The 15,175-nt window shown below is 39.2% G+C and overlaps 1 pseudogene; it reads right to left on the bottom strand.

Annotated features, from left to right (window-relative positions):
• Positions 1–13,615: 13,615 nt before the first annotated feature.
• On the bottom strand, positions 13,616–13,977 carry LOC110579872 (annotated as a pseudogene).
• Between the last annotated feature and the right edge of the window lie 1,198 nt (positions 13,978–15,175).

Below are 15,175 nucleotides of genomic sequence, written 5' to 3'. Positions count from 1 at the left end.
AAGTACAGTTACTCATATAGACTCCCTCAAAAATTCTAACAAAGCCTCTTGTATGTTGTCACATGATTTTTACAAACCAAAGACAATGTGTTCCTAATGTGAAATTTTTACTGATATATGTTCAAATAATTAGGAAGCTTTCTTAATTGTTTGTTCAGTCAGTAACAAAAAGTTCAATCACAAAATCACTAAAAAAATTACTAAGCCTACATATTAATTGAAACACTAATTAGCCTGTCTTTCAGAAAGGGTTTCATCAAAAAATTTAGAAGTTGTATAATTTATTTTTTATATTTTATTTATTAATACTTCAAAAATAAACACGACATTTTATCCTTTACTTTTAAGTATAACCCTTTCTGTGTCTCATATTTTTAGCTATCTATTCTAACATAGGGGCCACTGAGACATTTGTATGTATTTTTTTTTAACCTAAAAGGAGAATTCAACCTCCAAAAGGTGTCACCTTTTCTGCTAAAGGTCCTTTCAAGGATACTTTATGAATGTTGCATAATAGCTAGGCCAAGGAAGGTAAAATACACTATAAAGGCCATGTAAATAGAATGAGCAGTTATGTTAATTTAGTTCCAATTTCCTAAAACTCTATTTCTAAGACTGTGACAATTCACATGTTCTAAAGGAGGTGGTAGGGAAATATCCTGGAGTATTATTGGAATCACCATGCTGATTTTACTGGCTTCTCTCTTCAGGGTTCCAGTTTATTTCTACTGCTCCCTGGTTCCTTGTGGTCTTCATAAATCCTGGGCATTCACTTCTCATTCTCCAGGTTTCTCTCACATTTTCTTCTGTTCCTCCTCCTTTCTTCCCTTCTTGCCTGCACCTCAGTTTTGCACTTATAAATTGGTTAATAGATAAATTGATAACTGTTTAGGTTTAAGCCCACTTCTCCAGCTCTGTCAGGATTTAGACATTTTATCAGCAGCAGTTCACACAAAAAAAGATAGTTGTTGCATTAAAATGATGCCAGAAGGTGAAGTGAGAGGCATAAAGTCCAGCTACAAGGGGACATGCTTTGGGTAATGTCCCTCATATGGTATCTGTACGAGCAACCTCGTCTTTCTTGTCATCTTACAGAATTGACAGTGAGTTTACAACAATAAAGGGTTAAAATGCCTTCTTTTTTTTTATTTTTTTTTAAAGATTTTATTTATTTATTTGAGAGAGAGAATGAGAGAGAGCATGAGAGGGAAGAGGGTTAGAGGGTCAGAGGGAGAAGCAGACTCCCCGCTGAGCAGGGAGCCCGATGTGGGACTCAATCCCGGGACTCCAGGATCATGACCTGAGCCGAAGACAGTGGCTTAACCAACTGAGCCACCCAGGCGCCCGAAAATGCCTTCTTTTTTTAAAAAAAAATATTTATTTATTTGAGAGAGAGAGAGAGCACAAGCAGGGGGAGTGGCAGGCAGAGGGAGAAGTAGGCTTTCTGCCCAGTGAAGAGCCCGATGCAGGGCTCGATCCCAGGATCTGGGGATCAGGACCGGAGATGAAGGCATATGCTTAACCGACTGAACCACCTAGGCACCCCTAAAATGCTTTCTTATGTTGTAAGAAAGAAAAGCAAAACAGATGGGGGTTACGGTTTGGCATAACATTTTATCAGCTTTTCTTTAACACTTAAATTCTGAAAGGATTTTCAAGTTTAAGAAATCATAGAAGTTCTAGGGCACCTGGGTGGCTCAGTGGGTTATACCTTTGCCTTCCGCTCAGGTCAGGATCCCAGCGTCCTAGGGTTGAACCCCATGTCGGGCTCCCTGCTCAATGGGGAGTCTGCTTCTCCCTCTGCCTTTCCCCTTGTTCATGCTCGCTCTCTCCATCAAAATAATAAAAACTTAAAAAAAAAAAGTCATAGAAGTTCTAAATCTCTCAGAAAGTTAATTTTCTAGACACAAGAGCTTTCTTAACTCACTTAGAAAATTATTCCTTGGTCCCTTGACTATAATTTCCCAAAGATGGTGACTAATTTCTCAGTGAAGGGTCTAACTCTCACAGCCATTAGTTTGAGACTATGCTTCACACAATGAGTTGGAAATGCAACAATTATCTAGAAAGTTAATTCAGCAAACATTTTGTTTCAGGTAAAGCTTGGTGAAGCACAATATCTTGATACAGTTACTCCTACATAGACATGATAAAAGGCAGGCTACATTTCCTGTCAAAATTAAAATCACTGAATTATTGATTGGTTTATATTAATGACTGACATCCTGTATCGTTATTCCTTTCCTAGTTTCATGCCCCTATGGGGGACTTTGACTTTCTAGTGTGTTTTGAAATCTGAGCCCTGTAGTTTCATTAGGGAAGCCAAAAATCTGGGCAAGTGAGCATGGTGCCATCCTATGATTTGTGCTGTAAGTGGTCTTTAAGCAAGGCTATTAGACACACACAGACCCAGAAAAATATCCTTTATTTCTGATTCCCATCACACAGTCCAGATTCTTGTTGCCGAATCCACTACAGAAAGTGGGAGTTCCCAAACAGCATCTCTGATCTATTGCGCCATCTTCCTTTACCCACAAACCTACAGCTCTGAGGTCTCAAAATTATGAGCCTCAGGGTCTAACGGGGGTGAGATCTTCCTTCTCCACACCCTTCTCTTATCCTCTCTGCTCTCCACGTAGGGCCCCACAATCTAGATGGTTGTCCCTGTCTCTGCTCAGTGGGCTCCCATTTGGAATCCCATGGGGTTGGAGTGGCGAGGCTTCACAGTTCTCTCCCATCAAGAAATGGCACTCTAGAAACCAATCTGGGATTGTCACACTGTTTTCACACAGAGTATGTGTCTTTCTGAATACTAGGAGACAGCAACAGGAGAGAGGATACAAATCTTTTTTTTTTTTTTTAACATTTTATTTATTTGTGAGAGAGAGAATGAGAGACAGAGAGCATGAGAGGGAGGAGGGTCAGAGGGAGAAGCAGACTCCCTGCTGAGCAGGGAGCCTGACGTGGGACTCGATCCCGGGACTCCGGGATCATGACCTGAGCCGAAGGCAGTCGCTTAACCAACTGAGCCACCCAGGCGCCCCGAGAGGATACAAATCTTAAGGACAGTTCTTTTCTCTATTGGTCGAATTTTTATGCCATAATATTTTTTCATGAGTTCATATGCTTCAGAGACTATACTAATTGTTTTCTATGGATTGTTTTGCCTAATTTTCATAAAAACTAGATTATTAAAATTTTATCTAACAGATTAAAAAAACTGAGTCAAAGGGATGCATTATATTGCTTGGGGAAAAGGAGAATAAGAAACTTGCCAAACAGTGATATGGTTATTAAGGAGAAAATACAGAACCAAATTCAGATATGTGATTCCAAAGAATATATGTATAACCATTAGACTATTATTCTCCTATGCATAAATCCACCATGTACTTACTGAGTATTTCCTCTGTGCCAGGCACCATTGTAGGTGCTGGAAACACAATGAGCAAAATCACACAAAAATTGGCTGAAACCAGAACTACTCTCATTTGCTTCCTGCTGTGAAGAGTACAGAGCAGGCCTTCAAGGTAGGAGCCATGGTCAGCTTCTCCACGCAAGCCCTTCAGCTGGTGAAGTCATTAGTTCCAGCCTACAAGGCTGACCTAACCTCAGTTTCCTTAAAGACAGGTTGCATCTAGCTGGTAAACCATTCACCTGGTAGATAGTACATTGTTCTAGTTTAATCATTTTTTATTAAGTATTCTTATTTTAGAATAGTTTTAGATTTATAGAAAAGTTGTGAAGGTAGTGCAGAGTTCCCATATACCTCATACCCAGTTTCTTCTATTAACTTTTTAAGTATGGTACATTTATCAAAATTAATCGATATTGATACATTATTGTTAAGTCCATGCTCTAGTCACATGAGCTAAGTGTGCTCATTGCACTAGAATGTTGCTGCTTTTAAGCTCTCTCTTCTGACAGAGCAATGAAATATATGTGTATTATGTCTGTGTAAGTATATATCTATAAATAATTCTGTTTGTGTATATCTGTACCTATATTAAGCTAAACACAAATTCATACTGATGTCTTCAAATCTAATGCTTTACCGCATGGCTCATTCTAGCCTTCTACCTTTGCTTTCTTGCCTAGAAGCTCCCAATTATGATAGTTTTTCACCCCAAAGTAATTGTAACTCATTCTCTGGTTAAGAGGAATTGAGGAGGAAAAGATGAATAAAACAATTGAAGATGATTCTTGTTGCCGAATCCACTACAGAAAGTGGGAATTCCCAAACAAAAGGAGTTAAAGATGAAAAGATGAATAAAACAATTCTCTTGATACTTCTGAAATTATTCTCCACACAGCTTCCAGAATGATCTTTTAAAAATGTAAATCAGACTATTACTCTTAAAATTAATAATCTCTATGGCTTCCTATTGCTCTTGGAATAAAATCCAAATTCCTTACATTGGTCTAAATGACCCTGCATAATCTCACTTCTTCCTACTTCTCCCTCCTCAGGACCTCCTTTCTAGTTATACAGCTTGCCTGTTTTTCTGTTCCTTAAACCAATCACACTTAGTTTTTGATCGCTAGACTTAGGTATTTCTTCTGCATCAAATACTTTTCCGTACAGTCCTCACATATTCAGCCTTTGGGTCTCAGCTTAAATGTCACCATGCTGAGCACGCAGCCCAAGATGGGGCTCGATCTCACGACCCTGACATCATGACCTGAGCCCAAACCAAGAGTTGGATGCTCAACCAACTGAGCCACCCACACACCTCTGAGATGCTCATTTCTATGAATAACTGCGCAAACACTGGTGGCAGTCTCCCCTACGAGCATTGGCTCTGCACCCAAATCCCTTGTCCCCAGTGGGACTGCATACTTCTGTTTACTTGCCTGTAGAATGAAAATAATCATTTGGATCCATAATTTACAGTTTGTAGGTATGAATCTACAATCAGGGATAATAAGAATAGAGCAGTCTGGCAGGTATGTGGGCAGGGGGAGTGAAGGAAGTACATGCAGGATTTTGTTGAAAGAAGTTTCATACTAAAAAAAAAAAATTACCCCTTCTAGTATGGTTCTTCTTCTTGTATACCTTCCACAGGCAGCATGAGGCATTTCGGAGGGTCGGAACACTGAACCAGGGTAACCTAGCAAAGGGTGTTTATTTGAGTAGCATTTCTGGAGATGGGAATAATATTGTTTGAAGGGTGGAGAAAGGCATGTTTTCCTAGGAAAACCACGGGACAGGTTCAGTCTTTAGCATATGCAGGGGATTTAGAGGAAGTTGTGGAAAGAAAATTAAAATCGTAAAGATTGTTTCTCTGAAGTGAAGTCGTAGGAAAAGAGATGTGATTGCTCATGGAAGGAATAGCAGAAGTCATATTCTAGGATAGAGGCAATGATAGGAGAGGTTCTAGAACTGCTTGAAAGTCCGAGTTTTTGTCTAGGACACGAGAGAATGTCACAGGCAAGACTGCTGAACACTCACGATAGACTGGAAACTGTATATAGACGCCAAAGGCACCACTTATTAACACTTCTGCTTCCAGACTGGTCTATGCCATCTTAACACTTTGCCTTGACTTTTGGAGTAACTTCCCTTTTGCTCACAAGAATCTGTGCATGGCAGCCAGAATGATCTTGTACAAATTTAAATCAAACAATGTTACTCCTTTGCTCAGAACCCTTCACTGGATCCCCATCTCACCCAGCGGAAAGTCCGTAGGATCCACCAGTGAGTGTATCGTCTATCCCCATTGTTGTTCTCACTCAACTTCCCCCAGCCTCCACCACTTGCTCCGTTTGTCCTAACACTGGCTGTGTCCTAACACTCCCTGTTCCTCTGGAAGAAGCAAGGCAGCCTGCCCACGCAGAATTTTTAAATTTGTTTTCCCTGGACTTGATTCTCTTTCTCCAATTATATGCATGGCTTGCTCTCTCACCTCCTTCAGAAATAAATATCACCCTCCCTGGGCATTCCATTTATTTATTGTTTATTTTTCAAAGATTTTATTTCTTTATTTGAGAGAAAGAGAGAGAGCACAGAGGGAGAGGGAGAAGCAGACTTCCCGCTGAACAGGAAGCCTGATGTGGGGTTCGATCCCAGGATCTGGAGATTATGACCTGAGCCAAAGGCAGACGCTTAACCAACTGAGCCACCCAGGCATCCCTGGGCATTCCATTTAAAATTGGAACCCTTGGGGCACCTGGGTGGCTCAGTGAGTTAAGCAGTTGCCTTGAGCTCAGGTCATGATCTCAGGGTCCTGGGATCGAGCCCCACATCGGGCTCCCTGCTCAGCAGGGAGCCTGCTTCTCCCTCTGCCTGCCACTCCCCTGCTTGTCTCTCTCTCTATCAAATAAATTAAAAAAAAAATCTTTAAAAAAATAAAAAAAATAAAATTGGGATCCTTATTATATGCCAACTAACTAGAATTTAAATAACTTGAAACGTGAAAAAAAATTAAAAAATTGGAATCCTTGTACCCTCATGAGGTGGGTACTCGTCACTCATTCATTTATTTATTTAGGAAATTGATCACTTACTATCTCCTAGGAACTTCATAGAGCTCATATTCTAAGGCATTGTGATGGAGAGAAGTGAAATTAATAAAAGTGTGTGCGCGCACATTTGCGTGTGCATGCGTGTGCATGCGTGCATGTGTGTGTTGGAGATGTGTGTTAAGAGGAAAAAGAAAAGGGGAGTAGAGAGCAAAGGTCCTAGGAGTGGACCCTTGAATCAAGACCTCTTACACTAACATCTGTGACTAATATAATGAGAGAAAATAATGAAGTATAAAAAAAAAAAAAAGTCTATATACAGTTTCCATTTACCATTGGGTTAGCCCCTGGGTGGGTTTAAAAATCTTCCCAAATTATCATTATTTATCTATATGTATCTATTTTACTGAGAGGCAAAAGAAAATAGTTTAAAGGTACAGGTTCTTCCTAGCTATGTGACATTAACATACTTTACTTCATTTCCTTATATGTAAATGGTAGTACCTACTGGATTTTTTTATTATGTTAATCGCCATACATTACATCATTAGTTTTTGACGTAGTGTTCCATGATTCATTGTTTGCGTATAACACCCAGTGCTTCATGCAGAACGTGCCCTCCTTAATACCCATCACCAGGCTAACCCATCCCCCCTGCTGGATTTTTAAAATCTTTTTTATTTTGAAGTAATTTGAGACTTACAGATAAGCCACAGAGGTAATAGAAGATTCTTGTATGCTCTTCATTCAACTTCTTTTTATGTTTACATCTTACATAATCATTGTACTTATCAAAACTAAGAAATTAACATTGGTACAATACTATTAATTAAACTAGAGTTTGTATACCAGTTTCATCAGTTTTTCTATGATTGTCCATTTTATGGTCCATCATCCACCTGAGTTCCCACACTACACTTAGTTTTCGTGTTTCCTTCTTTTTTCCCAGTCTGTAACAATTATTCAGTCTTTCCTTGTCTTTTATGACCTTGATACTTTTCAGGAGCCTTAGCCAGATATTTTGCAGACTGTGAGTCAATTTGGATGTATCTGTTGTTAGCTCATAGTTAGCCTGAGGTTATTTCTTTTGGATGGAGTACCATAGATAATTGTTCTTCACTCTGCATCGTATCAGACATTACATGGTATTGATATGTGATGTTAACTTTGATGATTTAATTACAGTGGTATTTGCTGGGCTTCTCCGTTGCAAAGTCACTTCTCCCCCCCTCTGTAATGAATAAATATCTTGGCGGAGATACATTGAGCCTAGGCAAATACCATTTCTTCTCAAACTTGCACCCAGCTAATCTGCGCATCCATTGGTAGATCTTGCCTGCATCATTACTGTAGTACTCTCATGGTGAATTTTTACTTGATGGAGTTGTTCAGTGGTTTAAATAGGTTAAATAATGAAAGCACAGTAAATGCATAATACATGTTAACTGTTTGTATTTTATTAGTGAATATTAATTATGGTTGCTATTTATGGAGAGCTTACTCTGTGCTAGGAAGTGTCTTACATATTTTATAAATATAAACTTCTCTAATCATCACAACAGCTATACGAGGAAGGCATAATCGGTACCTACATTTCTTCACCGAGGAGGAAAGCGAGGCACAGACTAGTTAAGTAAGAAAACGAAGAAAAGTCTTTTAGCCACTAAATGAGAGGACATTTGTTGGAAATGTTCTATGCAGTCTGGATCTCAGCACAAAAGGGCATTGAGAAAGGCATATCATTTCTGTCTGTTCTTGCCAAAGAATGTATAGCTGAAATCTAATCAGGAGAAAATGTCAAACTAAAATGAGGGGTAGTCTGCAAAACAACTGACCAGCCCTCTTCAAAACACACAAATAATTCCTTTTACCAGCCTACCCCGGCCAGAGTCCTATATTTGTCATGCAAACTCAGCATAATCAGGAAGCCTAAAAAAGGAAGATAGGTCTGCCTTTCATAGTTTAAAATTCAAAAAAAAATCTAAATACTATTAATAAATTTGGAGAAAGAAGTTAGAAAATTTGAAAAGTAGACTATTTAAAGGACGTCTCAAGCAATGTGTACCTTGCTGAGAAAGACTGATGGTCCTTTAGAGATAAGTGAGTGTAACAGCCATAGGAATCTTGGTTAAATATCGTTTGTGTGGCTGTTACTCCTTAACCCCCACCTTGTCTTTTCTCCACAGTCGATGTCTGCTTTCTACTTGATCCACAGTGCTGAGAGGCAGGAAGGGGTAAAAGCAGAGGCTATGTGCTTCTCATAATTTTGAGTAATAAAAGTAGTTAAAATTTTCTGATTTAGACTATATTAAAATGCCTCTTGGTCAAAATGCATGCATTAATATACTGAAATCGAGACTCATTTGCTCAAGCTCATCACTTCCTCCCCTTGTCAATCACATATACAACGATGCCAGCTCCTGGTCTTTCTACTTCATGCTTTTCTGAGATTTTAGGTTCGTGAGCATATTGTGACCCTAAATGAGTTGATACTGTTTTGTGCCGACTCTGTTTTGTGTCCGTGAACAGCTCTACTTATTGAATGTTATTTGGTGAAGGAGAAATGAGAGATGAAAAGAAAGACCATATTCTCCCAAGGGTGAAAGTTGCAGTCATTGGATCTTTAAACTTTTTTTTTTTTTTTTCAATTCTTCGGTTGTTCAGAAAAGCCCTTAAGGGGAGAAAGAGAGAGAGTGAGAGAGTGAGCAAGTACTAGCAAGGACACAAATTGATCAAATAATGTAAATTTCAGTCTACAGATGTTGAAACACCGTAGGTATTTATTTTCTTTGTATGAACCTAAAGCTGATAGAGCCTCTGTTCTGCTGGTGGGACATTTAGTCTCAGTTATTATCAGAATTCAGAGCTCCATGTGTTGGCTAACATTCAAGATGTGCAGTAAGAAGGGAGGTCACTGGTCATTGGTCCTCTTGGTGTCATTGAGTGACATTGTCCTAGTCTGCATATAGCCTTCAAGTCTGGGGACTTTTTAGGTCCCCGGTCTTAATGGTCTTAATTGAAGAGTGTGGTTCTTTGGGAGGTCTGAATGCTACCATGCCCAGGACAGAGCCTCCCTGGGAACATCATGTACCCAATAAAACTTATGACATGTTATCATGTCATTGGCCAATGTGGCTGGAAGGATATGAGTAAAGGGGAAAGTACAAGCAGATAAGGAGGGTTGGTTTAAGATCATGTAGGACTTTGTAGGCCCTGGCAGATCTTTGGCTTTTTCTTTATTGTTATTATTTTTTAAAAGATTTTATTTATTTATTTGACAGATATACAGTGAGAGAGGGAACACAAGCAGGGGGAGCGGGAGAGGGAGAAGCAGGCTCCCCTCTGGGCAGGGAACCCGATGCAGGGCTCGATCCCATGACCCTGGGTTCATGACCTGAGCCAAAGGCAGACACTTAAAGACTGAACCACCTAGGTGCCCCATGACTTTTTCTTTCATTGAGATGGGAAGTCACTGGATGACTCTAAGGCACAAAAGTGACATGATCTGATAGCAGCATTCTGGCCACTGCCTGTGTAGCAAACAAAGCTAGGCAAGGGTGGGAGCTGCCAGAGCAGGCAGACGGATATTGCAGGGGCACCTGTCTGGCTCATTTGGAAGAGCATGTGACTCTTGATCTCAGGGTTGTGAGTTCAAACCCAGTGTTTGGTGTGGAGATTACTTAAATAAGTAAATATTAAAAAATAAAAAGAAGGCTATTACAATAATCCAAGCAGGAGATGATTGAGTAATCATCCCAGTAGCGTGGGAGGTGAGAGATGTTTGGATTCCAGATAAGTTTTGAAGTTGCAGGCAACAGAATTTGCCAGTGGATTGGGTATTAAGTACAAGAGAAAGAGAAGAGTCAAAAATGATCCCAAGGAATCTGACTTAATGAAGGGAGGGATAAAGTTACTGTTAAATGAGTTGTGGCAGCTGACAGGAGTAGTGTTTTAGGTTGGGGTGGAAATAGGTATTGATTTTGAACATGCTAAGTTTGATATACCTAGTAGATATTATATGGACTGGACATTTAAATTCAAGAATACTGGGTGAGATCATCAGTTCAGCTACAAAGGGGAGCACAGACATGGGTTGTAACTAGAGAGAGAAATAAGATCAAGAGAGGATTTAAAAAAAAAATTCTAGGAATAGAAGTATGTTTGTGTGTTGACGGGAAATATTCCTTATGGAGAGAAAATTTGATGGTGTAGAATCTCTGATTTAAGCTATTAGATCTCAGAACCAGGCTGTCAATGGGTATTTATAGAGTCTTTCTTATGGAAGCAATTTAGTGGATTAAAAAAAAGAAGAAGAAGAATAAGCATGGGATACAGTCCATTTTTTTTGTGAGCACATTGTTGAAGGGTTTAACGCCTGTTGCTTAACAAGAGGAATACTATTTCATTCTGGTGCATGACATATACCAACTGATTGATTCAAGAAAGTAATAGAATAAGCAGGGATGGTTTTGTGAAGGATAGGTATTTGAGAAGGTGAGATATGTATTTGGGTAGGATTTGGACAGACTGGGACAGGGGTGAGAACACAAGATCTGGGGATGCCTGAACATCTGCAAAGAGGTAATATAAGATATATCTTAGAATGGAAAAAGTTCATCTAAGGAACAAAGGGAAAGTAAGTCAGGAAAGGCTATTTATGCTAGAGATTGTGCAGTATATAATTTAACATCTTCAGGAAAGGAAGGTGTCTCAAGTGACTCATATTTCTGGCTTGGGCCAGATTTTTTTCTGAAAAGTTAAAAAACAGATTGCCAGCCCTGAAGGTTAAATAGAATTTTATTTTGTTATTGAATTTATGGTCAGATCTATGGCATGTTAATCTATCAAGTTATCTGTAAGGGATTTTAAAATATTGGTAACTCCTTCCAAAAGTTAGTAGTAAGTCTTGGAGAACTTATGAACTTCAGAGACAAGGGATCATTAAAAAAACAGAAACAAAAACAAAAACAAAAAACAGGCCAATGTTAATTCTTGACCTCAAACAGATTTTAAGAAATGAGCTCCGTAAAAAGTGAGTTCATGTATGACATTTATTAGAAATTATTTGGGGAGGGAAATGTTCTTTCCAGCTAAAGAAGAGATTCATTACAAAAAATTCTCCAGACTAAGGAAGGTTTTTTCCCCCCACTTTTCATTGCCATCACTATTCTGTCTACATGATTGTTAATTCCAACTCTGACACATGCAGATGCAGAACAACTTCAACCTGTCACTACTTATTATTCGGGCATACAAACCAGTGAGCTCAAAGGAAAATCAATAGAAGGAATCAGTGGAGATGCAAAGGAGAAAATGTGGGTGAAGTCTATAATATACTGCATGTCTTGTCCCCAATCTTTTAAAAATGTAGTTCTGTTGACAGGCCTACAATCAGATAGGAATTTTATAAGCCCTGGTTAGTTATCTCTAATTGGTAGAAAGATAGTGTCCTCTCTAGGCGAGAAATGGAGACTGTAGAGTAGTCAAACACAAAACGTATAAGGAGGCGGGCAAGGAACATAAACTAAGAAGTCAGGTAGGAGCAGACCTAAAGGAGAAAGCTGCTACCCCAGTCGACTGTTGCCAAGCAGGAATGGGCTCAGGGATGTCAGTTTCACTTTTCCAAGGAAGCATGAAATCTAAATTTTTTAATGGAAAACCTCCCAATTAAAAAAGAATAGCACATACAGATTACTATGTGAGGGGGACAAAATATCTGGGGGCCACATTCAGCCTCCAGCAATTGCCTTGTCACAGCTTGTCACAGCTTAGTCACTGCTGGAAGATGAAATGGATGTGTGATCACCATTTTATCCTGACCCGTGCCTGGATAAGGATTCCTAAACCTTCTCAAACGTTCATGCCCAACCACAGTTCTCAAGATGAATCTGCCTCCCTTTGTTTAACTCAAGGATTTGTTCACATCCCATTTTTTATTTGTTTTTAATTTATTTAATTTGTTTTAATATTGGCTCTACACATGACAATGTTTTCTGAACAAATTATAGTACAGCATTGTTAGACAATAATAGATGGTAAAAAATGTGAATTTTTTTTTTAAAGATTTTATTTATTTATTTGATAGAGTGAGCACAAGCAGGAGGAGTGGCAGGCAGAGGGAGAGGGAGAAGCAGACTCCTCGCTGAGCAGGGATCCCGATGCGGGGCTCATCCCAGGACCCCGGGATCATGACCTGAACTGAAGGCAGTCACTTAACCAACTGAGCCACCCAGGCGCCCAAAAAATGTGAACATTTTAATAGCACATTTTTACGTTTTAAAGTAACATTATAGTTTATCAGGATAATACAAATATTTCTAATTTTTAAAACATGGCTAATTTTTTAAAAAGATTTTATTTATTTATTTGACAAAGACATAGTAAGAGAGGGAACACAAGCAGGGGGAGTGGGAGAGGGAGAAGCAGGCTTCCCGCGGAGCAGGGAGCCCGATGCAGGGCTCGATCCCAGAACCCTGGGATCAGGACCTGAGCCGAAGGCAGACGCTTAATGACTGAGCCACCCAGGCGCCCCAAAACATGGCTAATTTTTAAAATTGATTATAGTCCCTATGTTGTGACTTGATTATTTTATAACTGGAAGTTTGTACTTGTTAATCTCCTTTATCTGTTTCACTATCCTCCCACCCACCTTCCCCCTGGCACCCATTAGTTTGTTCTCTGTACTTAAGAGTTCAGTTTTTTGTTTGTTTCTTTGTTTGCTCATTTGTTTTGTTTTTCAGATTCTATATACAAGCAAAATCCTACTGTATTTGTCTTACTCTATTTCACTTAGCATGATACCCCCTAGATCTATCCATGTTGTCAGAAATGGCAAGATCTCATTCTTTTTATGGCTAATATTCCATTTGTGTGTGTGTGTGTGTGTGTGTGTGGTGTGTATTACATCTTCTTTATCCATTTATCTATTGATGGACACTTGGCTTGCTCCCATATATTGGCTATTATAAAGCTGCAATAAACACAGGAGTGCATATATCTTTTCAGATTAGTGTTTTTTTTTTTTTTTTGAGGGGGTTGGAGTTTTTGTTGGCTTATTTTTCTAATTGTTTTATAACCACAAAAAACTAGTATGGGAAAAAAAGAAAAAAGACTAGTACAGAGAATGCCCTGTACAAAACAACACAATAAAAGTTCAGAGATCACGGTGTTCCCTTAGCAAGGCTGATGATTTCATTCGCTGGTATTTGGTAGTTAAGCTGCAGTCCCTGTTTTCAGATTGATCACAATGAGCATGGCATAGTCCATGCTTTTTATCAGGTTTGAACAGGTGAATGACCACTCAGCCCAGGTAGAAGTAGATTAAGTGTTTGGTTTCATGTATCATTTACTACCACTGTTTCTCCTCATGGTGCCCTGCCTGGTTGGGTTGCACTTCTTATCAAACTCTATCTCCATTTAGGTTGCCAGGTCCTCTGTGCTGTATTTCTCCAGCAAGTCCTGTTGCATCTCCTTTGACATATCTGCATTTTTGATCATGGCTTTTTTATCTGACATGGTTACAGTGGAGAAGAGGCTCACTGACTTCCACCATCTCCTGGAAGATTGAGGGTTTTTTGTATTTAGCCTTGCTTATCATACCTGGAAAATATTCTGTCCAATATTATGCTCAGCAGAACAGTTACTGGTTCTAGCTCAAGATACTGAATTCCATTTACATCTCTATTCTAATCAAATGGAAGCTCTATTTGTCCATATTATCTAAGCCAAAGCAACACGTGGGGAAAAAAGAAAGAAGTTGTGTAATGCCATTTGCCTTCCTATTGGCTTTGTCTCTGACATGGGATTTGAAAGCCTATTGAAGTATGATCTTTCTGGTGCTTCAATTAGGAACGACAGAGTGTATTAACCAACCCACAGCCTCTAACATCTGAATGTACAGCATCTACATTTCCATCAGGCCTCTCCCATTCTCACTGATCTAGTTCAGTCTTCATTATTCTCATTCATTATTTCAGACTTTAATGTGCATAGGAAATACCGGGGGATTTTGTTAAAATGCAGATTCTGATTCAGTAGGTCTGGGGTTGGGCTTGAGAGTCTGTTTTCCACAAGCTCTTGAATAACGCTGATCTGGAAGGTCCAGACTCTGCCCAGAAGGATCACAGACAATGTTAGAATCTCTGGCTTAAGGATCACTTGGACTCTTCTTGCTACTCAGTATTGCTGTTGTTCTATTTCACTCTCTTTTATTTCTTCTCCCATTCTTCTTATGAACTGTTTTGGAATGTCTTGAGCTACATTTCACTAGCTCTTCTGAAACAATCATAAACCTAAGCATATGACTTCTTCTTTTCTAGAAAGAGCAGAAATTTATAGAGGTCTATGGTGAAAATACTTTCCTCCAGATGAGACTTTCTTTTGCCTTTGTCTTTTACCTAGAGGCCACTTTAATATTGGAAACATGAAATTTGAGACTGTTTCCTGCAGAACTTAAGCAATTTAAAGAAAGAAGTGGTACTTTTTCAGTTCACCCTTGCCCTGTAGCCCTTTCGTGTCCCAGCTTATTATTGGGGAGGATCTCATGTCGCACCCCATACCATTCACACACTCCTGGTTTTTATTTCTGTCCTCATTCTATGAGGCTGTTGAAAGGAGAGTTGAAATTTTTCTGAATCAGCAAATGCTCCCAACACAGAAGCAGCTTGCAGGTTCTCATCTGCCTTCAGTTTTGGCCTGCTAATACTTCACTATA

Source organism: Neomonachus schauinslandi, chromosome 12 (assembly GCF_002201575.2).
Source record: "Neomonachus schauinslandi chromosome 12, ASM220157v2, whole genome shotgun sequence".
Classification (NCBI taxonomy): Eukaryota; Metazoa; Chordata; class Mammalia; order Carnivora; family Phocidae; genus Neomonachus; species Neomonachus schauinslandi.
This window is presented reverse-complemented; position numbering and strand designations above follow the sequence as displayed.